At 42.6% G+C, this 12,001-nt stretch overlaps 2 non-coding genes across 2 annotated transcripts; both read right to left on the bottom strand.

Moving 5' to 3' along the window:
• Positions 1 to 792: 792 nt before the first annotated feature.
• TRNAP-UGG (transfer RNA proline (anticodon UGG)) lies at positions 793 to 864 on the bottom strand. The gene has a single exon. It is a non-coding gene; the product is annotated as a tRNA-Pro (tRNA).
• A 922-nt stretch (positions 865 to 1,786) lies between these two features.
• On the bottom strand, positions 1,787 to 1,898 carry TRNAL-CAA (transfer RNA leucine (anticodon CAA)). Its single transcript has 2 exons — positions 1,861 to 1,898; positions 1,787 to 1,832 (listed from the first exon to the last, which is right to left on the bottom strand). It is a non-coding gene; the product is annotated as a tRNA-Leu (tRNA).
• Between the last annotated feature and the right edge of the window lie 10,103 nt (positions 1,899 to 12,001).

Below are 12,001 nucleotides of genomic sequence, written 5' to 3'. Positions count from 1 at the left end.
TGCTGTCTTTTCCATGGCCATCATCAAACAAGAAATTAAAAAGCCTCTGTCCTTCAGACAGTTTGTTTGCTTTAAGCGTCTGCTCGTGGTGAGGACAAGAAAAGCATTTCTGCTCTCATGCCTTGCTTTCATGAAGTAGGCCCACCCTACACAGCAAAGTGCGAGCAAGCGAATGGCGCAAGCTATCGTCACTTCTCTTTTCGAGCTGTCACTGAGGTCTCTGGAGCACACTACGTCAGGCTGGTGAGGAATAGACAGCCTCTATTATCTCAGTTTTCCTATGAAGTGAGCCAGTAAATGCAAACACTGTGAAAAACAGCAAGCTGCTGTTTCTGCCCGGTCTTAAACCAGGGACCTTTCGCGTGTAGGGTGTAAGTGATAACCAATACATTACAGAAACAGACACTACCTCAGGAATCTTGTTGGCATGTATTGGGTTGGAATGCACAGACTAAGGGCCAATGTCCTTGAGGCTCAAAGTTGGGCTCTCCTTACCCGGGCTCTCTTTCTTTGGAAGACAGGAATGAGAACCACTTTTATTTCAAGAGGCGATTTTGAAACCATATCCTGAAATTACACTGGAAAAATTCTTTGCATGTAATTTTCCTACACTACTGGTCCAGCCCAGAAAAGCAGTTGCAGTGAAGTCCTGCACTCCTTTATCATGCCAAAAGTGGAAAATAGCGTGCAAACGTGCAGGGTAAGGAACTTTCACGACATACACAGCGTCTTATAGCATTGAGAAGAAGAAAGGCTCCTATATGACAAGCAGACTGAAAATTTCCACAGGGTGGGCTCATCCGGGATTTGAACCCGGGACCTCTCGCACCCAAAGCGAGAATCTTACCCCTAGACCAACGAGCCTGAGTGGCCAGGAGACATTTTGAACAATTACTGAAGCATCTTTCAGAAAACAGCAGGGCTATTTGGCTCGTCTCCCTATAAGTGAGTCACACAAAGTAATGTTTTCTCTAAAGTTGTTATTTTTTCACTCCAGCAAGGAAGGGGGCAGCCAATCTCCTATCGGCCAGTGAGCAGAAAAAAGGAACAGATGAGAACAGCAAGAACTTTCTGGCACTTGTACTCCTCTGCAAGTCCTGGACCATTGCTCCATAGACTTCCACACCAGAAGCAATGAAGGGCCCACCATTTCTTGCGCCTGAGAAAGAGAGGTTTGATATGTGGATTCAAACGCGCTCGCTCAGCTCTCAATCAGGTGAGATTTATAGAAGTGGCTCACAGGCCTGAAACACTCTCCTGGGAGACCCAGAGTGGCTGACTTCCCAGTATGGCCATTGCTGGGCGAATCTCCTCCTTCCCTCCTGCCTCAATCTAAAATTGGCTGCAAATCACAAGAGAGAGTGCAATGTCCGTGTCTAGTGCCTACTCCCACCTACCTCACTGTCTTCCTTATGTAAATTAGAATTTGCAAGGGGGGACCATTGGCAATCTGCTCCTCCCACATAACCAGGAAGCCCTTTTGAACATGTCTGCCTGTGTTATTGCAGGGACAGTGCCTTCTCTGCCCAAAAGGTGGCAGGAGAGCCTCACAACAAATGATGGGATCAACTGCTTATTTCGAAACCCAGCATGGCAGTTACTGTGATGGAGTGCAAATTTAATGGAAGGTGTGCCTCAGGTGTCCCTTCTAGAAATACATGTAATTGTGATTGAGGGCCCAGCCTGGTGGATTTCTCTTCATATGTTACAGGTTCCTGAAAATATTGTGGTGTGTGTGGGGAATGCACTGCAAAAATCAGGAAGACTTAAGGGTGTAAAAGGGACCTGTCAGAAGCGGGATTTGAATCCACGCCTCCATGAGGAGACCAGAAGGCTCAGCAACACTGAAGATCAAGATCTCTTGAGTCTGGCACCTTAGACCACTCGGCCATCTTGACAGCTCAGGGTGTGCTTTGTTCTGACTCTTCTGTCTGCACCTGCCAACGCTTCCACTTACAACGTTCACAGCAATGTCACAGGTGTAAAGGCCTCAACAATACAACATAGCTTAAACAAAATAAAAATAGGCCCAAGAACAACCCCCAGATGATGGATGGAGATAACTTTGTTTCGTCTTGCAAAGGTAAAGAAAGTTTCCCACGGCTCACTGTGTTCAAAGACCACCTCTTCTTAAACTTGCATTGAGATAATAAGGTTTTAGAGCGTGCACATAAAAGCATCCAACGCACAGTGTTTCTGCCCGGTCTCGAACTGGGTACCTTTCGCGTGTTAGGCGAACGTGATGACCACTGCACTACTGAAACGACCTTGCTACTTTATCCTGTTAGAGGAAAGTTTCTCTCAAGTCTTCACCCTACTTCTATTCTGCTGTATCAGCAGTGGCTCAGAATGTGCAGAATAAGTGTGAAAACCTCAGAGATATCATCCAACATGCTTGCAATTAGACATATTCAAAACTCACTTGTGCAAGCATCGACAGACAAATATATGATGCCTAAAGGCCAGCGAGTACAGCTTGGGAAAGCATCACCTGGGACACACTTAGACTAAGCAGGTAGGCAGATAAAGCATGGTGATCCATTTTTCTTCTGAGGTTAGAAATATGTTGTGCAACAATGCACCCAGTATAACGAGAAATAGTCAGGCATAGTGCATTTTTAGTAGGATTTGTATGTTTACCTCTAAAAAAAGGGCTCGTCTAGGATTTGAAACAGGGACCTCTCCCACCCTAAGCGAGAATCATACCCCTAGACCAACAAGCCTCGCAAGAGTCACCTGTGACACAGCTCCAGGGGTTAGTGGCAGCTTGCCAGGGAATGCTTCACACAAAGCAAGCAACTGTACATGCTGCTCTGTTCTTCAATATGATTGCTGTCTTTTCCATGGCCGTCATCAAACAAGAAATTAAAAAGCCTCTATCCTTCAGACAGTTGGTTTGCTTTAAGTGTCTGCTCGTGGTGAGGACAAGAAAAGCATTTCTGCTCTCATGCCTTGCTTTCATGAAGTAGGCCCACCCTACAGAGCAAAGTGCGAGCAAGCGAATGGCGCAATCTATTGTCACTTCTCTTTTCGAGCTGTCACTGAGATCTCTGGAGCACACTACGTCAGGCTGGTGAGGAATAGACAGCCTCTATTATCTCAGCTTTCCTATAAATTGAGCCAGTAAATGTAAACACTGTGAAAAACAGCAAGCTGCTGTTTTTGCCCGGTCTCGAACCAGGGACCTTTCTTGTTTAGGGCGAAAGTGATAACCACTACACTATAGAAACAAGCCCCACCTCAGGAATCTTGTTGGCATGTATTGGGTTGGAACGCTCAGACTAAGGGCCAATGTCCATGAAGCTCAAAGTTGGGCTCTCCTTACCCGGTCTATCTCTTTCTTTGGAAGACAGGAATGAGGACCACTTTTATTTCAAGAGGTGATTTTGGAACCATATCCTGAAATTACACTAGAAAAACACTTTGCATGTAATGTTCCTACAATACTGGTCCAGCTCAGAAAAGCAGTTGCAATGAAGTCCTGCACTCCTTTATCATGCCAAAAGTGGAAAATAGCATGCAGGGTAAGGAACTTTCTCGACATACACAGCGTCTTATTGCATTGAAAAGAAGAAAGGCTCCTATATGACAAGCAGCCTGAAAATTTCCACAGGATGGGCTCATCTGGGATTTGAACCCGGGACCACTCTCACCCAAAGCGAGAATCATACCCCTAGACCAACGAGCCTGAGTGGCTAGGAGACATTTTGAACAATTTCTGAAGCGTCTTTCAGAAAAATGCAGGGCTGTTTGGCTGGTCTCCCTATAAGTGAGCCACACAAAGTCATGTTTTCTCCAAAGTTGTTGTTCTTTCACTCCAGCAAGGAAGGGGGCATCCAATCTCCTATCGGCCAGTGAGCAGTAAAAAGGCATAGATGAGAACAGCAAGCACTTTCTGGCACTTGTACTCCTCTGCAAGTCCTGGACCCTTGCTCCATAGACTTCCACACCAGAAGCAATGAAGGGCCCACCATTACTTGCTCCTGAGAAAGAGGGGTTTGATATTTGGATTCAAACGCGCTCGCTCAGCGCTCGATCAGGCTCGATCAGGCGAGATTTATATGAGTGGCTCACAGGCCTGAAACACTAACCTGAGAGACCCAGAGTGGCTGACTTCAAAGTTTAGCCATTGTTGGGCGAGTCTCCTCCTTTCCTCCTGCTTCAATCTAGAATTTTCTGCAAATCACAAGAGAGAGTGCAATGTCTGTGTGTAGTGCCTACTCCCAGCTACCTCTTTGTCTTCCTTATGTAAATTTGAATTTGCAAGGGGGGACCATTGGCAATCTGCTCCTCCCACATAACCAGGAAGCCCTGTTCAACATGTCTGCCTCTGTTGTTGTGTAGTGTAGTTCCTAGTTTCCCACTAGGCCCTGCGCATTGGAATAACATAAACAGTAGTATTGACGTGGAACTGCTTATATTCCAGGCCTCCACTGACTATGCTAAACTTAATTGGGTTGTGTTACCAACTAGCTCAGAGGTCACTGGAAACTTTCTTCTCTGCATAGGAAGTGATCAGCTTCCTTGGCACAGACAAGAAGGGATTCAGTTTTCCAACAACCGTGCAACATGACAACTTTGCTCCTCAGATCAAGAGTCAATCTCTAGGGTCGTGTGAAACAATAGACATGTATTTCACTCAGTCAGTCTAGTGCAGTTTACTTTCACGAGATGTAGAGAATAGAGAGACGGGCGTTTATCAATAAAGGGTTAACATTTATTGAACAATCTTTCTTCTCGTACAAGAGAAATGTATTGCCACAATTGCAATAATTGTTATTATAAAAAGTACGTAAAGTAAGATAAGAATTGCGAAATAGAACTGTAAAAGCATTGATATGGTTTCTTAGCCATACAATGGTTTAAAAGTAATAAAACATATATACAGTCATATATACATTAGGCTAACATACTCAACTGGTGCTTCTAACTAAGCCTACCCCAGTGTGCCTGACCTAAGCCTAACACGTGAAAAGGGGAGTAAGTAAGTAGCTTTAAGTTAAGTTGGTTTTGCCAAAGTTTGTTTCAAGAATTCTCGTCTAAGGGTTTAGTCAACACCATACCTCTGAATAGAATGATGGAGGATTGGTATCTCCTTCAGGGGGTCTCTCTCGATATCCCAGTCACCTGCGAGGGTAAACCGGAAACGCTGTAGCTGGATTTCTCTGCACGAGAAAGGCAGCGGCTGCTCTTCAGCGCGTCGAGGAAGGAGGGGGGACAGCGTCCGCGGGCAGCTGGAATCTGCTGGATGTCTTCGCAGAGGGACGGTCTGTTCAGCTCCTTAAGCGTACTGCACCATAGTTCGCGCTGTAGCGGCGATAATGGTATCAGCAGCTTCACCACCACAGGATAGCAGGCTGCAGTGACAGAGTGCTAGATTTACCAACACGGAGTCATGCAGGCAGCTTGCATCAGTAGCTCGTACAACAGCAGGCAACAGGCAACAGGCAATTGCTTAAGGCAACATTGGTAATATTTATACCTGACAGGTGCCGGGTTTGACGCAAGTTTGCTGGACATAAGACGTCAATTAAAGATGTCACTAGGAAGTTATAGTTATCAGTTGCTCATTAGAGTTCCATTACTAATCAAAACATAGCAAGCGAGGATTTCCAGGTTTGCTAAGTTTTTATCTTGTTGAAGAACTCGGAGTGTTATCTAGGAATATCAGATAGTGACTACTGCTCTGTCATTGCACTAATTGGTCGCAAAGGAAGTGGCAGAGGGAACTATGCTGGAATGTGGCTCTGTTCGTGTGAGGCCAGAGATGACTTTTCAGAAAATCGCACTTGAACGGTTATGCCAATATAGGGAATAAATGGCTTTATAGCCGAATAGGGGCATAAGGTCACAGTATCGATCAGGAACCTAGATAAACACGCAACACCCACTCCACGGGTTAATGTCCATCAAAATTACTAAAACTAAGCAATTAGATGCATGTGTAACATTGCCCACCCCAAAATACATAAATGCATTCGAAATAGGCGTACTTGTAATACATGGAATTTAGGTACTGTACGTTTTTTTTAAAGCATAGTAATCATTCAAAAAATTATTGCATATGAAATCAATGAACGATTATGCAAAAAGAATTACACATGAAGTATCTCTGACAGAAGAAAAGCGAGATAAATCATCACATAAAAATGCATTGTAATAACATGTGTGCTAGAGGCTGGTGTAATGTTGTTATGTCTCTAGATGTGTTTAGAAATAGAAGTGTGAAGCTTCTGTTCTCTAAGAATAGTTTTTACGTTAAGCAAAGAATTGTTCGTGCCAAAAAAGGTCAATATTAGAAAAATTGTCCAATTCAAAGAAAATAGATTTCCAAAGCTCTTGGCAGTTTTTTGTTGATCAAAACTGAAGGCCGAATTCAGAGTTCTTGGGAACACTGTGTGTCGGAAAGCTTCTAAAAGTTATTGTTTCTCTATGGGTGAGAACATCGTATCAGACAGGCTCTCAAAGAATTGGTCTACAAATTCAGGTGATAGTTCAACCAAATTAGATAGCGCTGTAACTTGGCAGGTGTGAGAATAATTGCTGTCATCGAAGGCAGGACCAGCAATGCTCACAGAACGTTGTACCTGGATGATGTTGCTTTTGTCACTCGCTCCACTGTTACCACTTGGCTGTAGTACAGGAGTCTCCACGAATGCCGTCATCAGGATTGGTAGCCGCTGGGGACAACACAATGCGTGAGCCGTTATTGGACTGAGCAAAGTATCGACGTCCATTGGTACTGCTGATGGAAGTGAAAGACAGATGTCCAACACGCATTCATCGCCGCAAAGCATACACCGTAGCACAGGTAAAATGCAATTTTGCCATATCGGTCTGAATGAAAGGAACCAGGTCATGTTTAGATCTCTCAGCCTGGCCAATCCAAGGACGTTAGTTATCCTGTCCCGGTAGCGCATTGCTAGGATTGTCTCTTCCATTCCCATGGGAGCTATGTCTGAGCCGAGGCTTGCCATAACGAAGCAGGAGGGTCAAAAATAGAATCCCTGCGACGAGTCCCAAAAATAATGGTATGCCGCCAAAAATGGAGTGCACAAAATTAGGAAAGATTCCCAAAATTGCCTGGAAGGGTGTTAGCAGTCCCGTAAAGACTGTCTTAAATATGCCTGGGATGCTTGTTGCACTAGACATGTTAAGGAGTTGGTCGAGCATTTGTACGAAATGCACGGGGCAATTTGTTGATAAAAGGTCATGAACCTCAGTAGCTGTCCTTGCAACTAGAAGATCATACGTCTCTTTAGATGACGTTATAGGCACTGTTGTCTGTAAAAGTACAGATTTCATTTTGCTTAATGTATCAATTCGTATAGAATAGAGATTCAGACGAGGCCAGATGGGAGTCACTATGTCTGGAGGCCCACTCGGGAACAATGCTTGCATACAGCATTTGACCATGGATGTTACTTGTACTAGATAACTTTTCCCTGGCGCGAGGCCACAACATCTGTGATCCGTTCTAAGAATGTAACTCCCGTTCGAAAGTTGCATAAAGAAGGGCTCTATCTGAGTTGCAGGTGTGACTAGCTGGTGGCATGAAAGGTTGTTTGAATTTCCATCACATGCTCCGTGTAAATTAATACCCTGACACAAAAGTATACCGCTTAGTGAATGTTTACAGTTCTCACCACTAAGAAATACATTTTTGTCGCTGTCACTATAGCAAGAATGAGTGTATGGTAATTTCCATTCGGATTTTACATATCCTTTACCCAATTGTTCATATTGGCCAGCAGGTATGTACACAAGGCACTTTTTAAATCGGAAAGTTGTTATCGGAATTGTAATAATTCCGTGTATTATCCATTCAATGACAGGACTCTCTGACATTGTCAATGGTAATCTCTCGAGTTTTTCGATGCTCAGGATTGTATAGTCTGCTCCTTTCTGTGCCAAACTGATCTGTTTATCAGTAAGGTTAAAACTGGAAAATAATGACGTTGTGTTGATTAAACGCCAAGGCACATAGCCTGAACGAAGATTTTGCAGCGTCCAGCATAATTCTATAATAGAGCGTAATTGAGACTGGCCCTGTTGTAACATAAGCAAATCTCTGTCTATCACATCAAAGGCAGAGGATACAATATTGTCCAACGAATATATTCTGGAAGACAGAGTCATTAACCCATTGTCTACCACAGAAAGTGATTTCTCCAAATTAATACGATCAATTTCTCGTATTTTTTCAGCAGTTTCAATTTGCTTTACTTTCCAAGCCTCGTTGTAAGCAGCATAGATGCTGGTCGCTATGAAACGCTTTTGACGCCGTTTGCGTGGTCCAAGAATGAAATCGCGCAAATCAGCACCATCTTAAAGACAAGTGTTGCTTAATTTCAGCCAGTGTGGATGGTGTTAGCCATTCAAGGCAGAGCTTCCCTACACTGTATGTTGTTATTATTCCTGGATGTTGTCTCTGGGAATATCTTGAGTCTAATCTGGTCATTTTTAAACCCTGTGTTTTATTCAGGAATCTATCTTGACAGCTATTTGTGTCTGTAGGCCAGATTAAAGTATAAAGTGTTATCCAGAAACTGATAACATCCCTTAGGGCACACTAATAGGCGATTCTTGCCTTCACTGTTCAATGAACCAAGGTGAAATGTTCAAATCCGAAAAAGGTTTTTAATCCATGGTATGTAATTCAAATAAATGTTACATCACATTTTGAATCCATTAAATGTAATCCACATAAACACTTGTAGCTCCAATGCATTTCGGACCTTAGTCCTTCGTCGGGGAGCATCTATGAAAGAACGACATAAACAAAACCTAAGTTGTCAGTGCTACGAGAAAATGAATAACACAGGTCATGTAGTGACCAAATTAATAAAAATTACCGCGTGTGATGTTAGTGACTAAGTGCCGTGTAAGTCCGAAATCAAGTGAAAGACTGACGGGTGTGCAGCATGTTAAGTCAAAAGTCAGTTTTAAGGTGCTGGATCAGCGTGCTGAAAAACACGTACATTACGGAGGTTAGTTGGGATAAACACAAGTTCGTCAGGGCTTACCGGATAGAATGAAAGTGGATACACGCCAGGTTAGAAAAATCCATAAGCGGTTGCCGCGAGAAACGTGGAAGTGGTTAGATGAAAAGCTCAGGTTAGTCACGTGGTGTAGACTGCGAAAAAAGACTAACGGGGGAGGTGTTTGGGCTGTAAGGTGGAGGAAAGGAAAGCGCCACGGTGGAACGAAATAAAATAAATAAACATGGGAGAGATAAATAAATAAATGACGGAGTGATTAGACACAAGTGGAGTACACGAAAATAAATAAATAAAAAGTACATATGCAACTATAAGAATATATACATGAATGTGTTAATCGCACAGGTTACTGGGGTGAAACAACAAGGAGGGTGTCCAGAACTATAGGTCCCCGAAGGGGATGACAATGAATGTATTTACAAATAACATGAGAATTCAATGCGTTCATTGAGACCAAACGGTCTCATGGACTGAAGTCTGTATATCCAGTGATTTTCCCTTTGAAGTAACTGCTTGTTATTGTCTCTTCCTTCTGTTTTATTAACAACTTCCAGAATCATGTATTTCAGCTGGGAAATTGTGTGTTTCATTTCGTGAAAGTGAGTCGCAATGGTGGATTTTTGGTTGACAGTGCGGATATTCGACTTGTGTTCATTTAAACGGATTTTTATCTTTCTCTCGGTCTTCCCGACATAAGTTTTTCCACATGGACATTTGAGAAGATAAATACTGTTGTTGGTATCACATGTTGCCGTTACTTGCAAATGAATTTTGTAACCTTTCATGGGATGTGTTATATCAGTACCAGGTATTATGTTGTTGCAATTATTGCAGTTATTGCAAGGTTTCGTTCCACGATGTTGGACATCCGGTTTTTTAGGTTGTTTGAGGATTTCTCCTATGTTTTTTCCCCTGGTGTAGGCGAACAATGGTAGGGACTTGAATATGTCCTTGAAGTCTGGCTCCAGCTGTAAAAGTGGCCAATGTTTTAATACAATGTTCTTGTAGCTGGTGCTCACATTAGAAAACTTGGAAACTACGACCATGCGGTCGCTTTTGGGTTTTTGTCTCGGTTTGTTAAGAATCTCTTGTCGATTCAATGGTTGAATGAATTCTTGGGCTGATTCCAAAATATGATTAGGGTATCCTCTCATGCGGAACCTTTCTGTCATTTCATTGATACGAGTTTGAGCTGTAATAGGGTCTGAAGTTATGCGTTTGACTCTGAGTAATTGAGATCTGGGTAGATGATGTTTAAGAGAAGGTTGATGGAAGCTGGAATAGTGTAGGGTATTATTGCGATCTGTGGGTTTTCTGAAGATGTCAGTGATTATTTGATTGTCTTTAAGAGTAATCTTCACATCCAGGAAGGTAATAGAGTCTGTTTGAATGTCCCATGTGAACTTTATTCTGTCATTTACGTTGTTCAAGGATATGAGAGCCGTTTCTAGATTTTCTTTAGTGTCCTTCCACAAGATGAACAGGTCGTCAATGTATCGGGCATACATTTTCAAGTTGTTACTCCATTCAGGTTTAGACCAGATGTTGGTCTTCTCGAACTCTCCCATGTAAATATTAGCGTAGACTGGAGCTGCGCAATTGCCCATGCTGGTGCCCACTAGTTGCAAATACCAGTTATTTTGGTGTTCAAAATAACTGTGATACAAGGTAAAAGTCATTAGTTCCATCAGAAAATTTTTTGTGGTTTCATCTGAATCTAAATTAACTATAGCTTGTTCTATTGCCTCGATGCCTCCTAGGTGGGGAATGGAAGTGTATAATGCACTAACATCGGCTGTGTATAGCCATAAGGTTTCATTGGGGTCAATTTCCAAAGTTTGCAATTTACACAAAAAGTCAGTGGTATCCTTTATGTAACTTTTCAAAGACTGAACAGTAGGTTGTAATTTGCGATCTAAGTATTGACCAACAGGTTCATGAATACTTCCCCGTGTGGACACTATGGGGCGTATTGGCGGATTCTTCAAGTCTTTGTGAATTTTTGGCATGGCATATATTGTTGGACTTTTTGGGTACAATTTGATTAGGAAGTTTTTGGTTCTTTGATCAATAACTCCTTGGCCAAGGGCTTTCTCAATGATTGTTTTCAAGTCTGAAGCAAATTGTTGCGTGGGATTGTTGGGTAGCTTCATGTAAACTGTTTCATCAGAGATATGTTCATGTAGTTTTTGATGGTACATAGTCAAGTTCATGACAACAATTGCTCCGCCTTTGTCTGCTTTGGTGCAGATGATTTCGTCGTTGTGTGCAATGGATCTCAATCGGTCTAAGTCTTTCTGTGTGATATTTTTGTGTGCGCATTTCTGATAATTGATAGTGATTAAATCCTTTTTAATCAATTGCTCAAACAAATCGATGGTTTTATGGCTAACAGGAGCCTGAAAAGTGCTAGACATTTTTAAGCCCATCAGAGGGTCCTCTCTTTGTGTCTCTCTTTGTAAATTGATGACATTATCAAAGTAATGTCTGAGTTTGAGTTTCCTTATGAGTTTAAATGTCGCAATATCCAACTCCAACAGATTCGACTTATTGGCCGGTACAAAAGAAGTGCCTTTGCGTAACAAGTTTAAATCCTGTGTGGTGAAATTATAATCAGATATATTGATTACCAATTGATTATCGTCCTTCATTTCTTCTTCTTTTCTTTTTCTTTCGGTAATGTAACACTTCTTGTTTGTGGAATGTTTTTTTGCTTTGCCCCTCCTGGGTCGTCTTGTTCTACGGCCTGTTCTAAAAAAGGAGTAGTACTTGTATCCATTGAAGTGCTCGGTGTCGTTTCTTCTGTTCTTGGAGTCTGACGAAATCCTTGGGTGCGACCACCCGGTTGTCCCGTTTTTCGTTGGCGTTCAGCCGATTCACCTTCAGAAGACGAAGTATCTGTGTTTTGGGTATATGGGCGAGATCTTCTTCTCCGGGCCTAAACTTCCGCCCAGGTATATACCTCATCCAACTTGTAATCTAGCGTGTCACGCCTAAAC

The sequence above is a fragment of the Lissotriton vulgaris genome, chromosome 10 (genome assembly GCF_964263255.1).
Source record: "Lissotriton vulgaris chromosome 10, aLisVul1.2, whole genome shotgun sequence".
Lineage (NCBI taxonomy): Eukaryota > Metazoa > Chordata > Amphibia > Caudata > Salamandridae > Lissotriton > Lissotriton vulgaris.
This window is presented reverse-complemented; position numbering and strand designations above follow the sequence as displayed.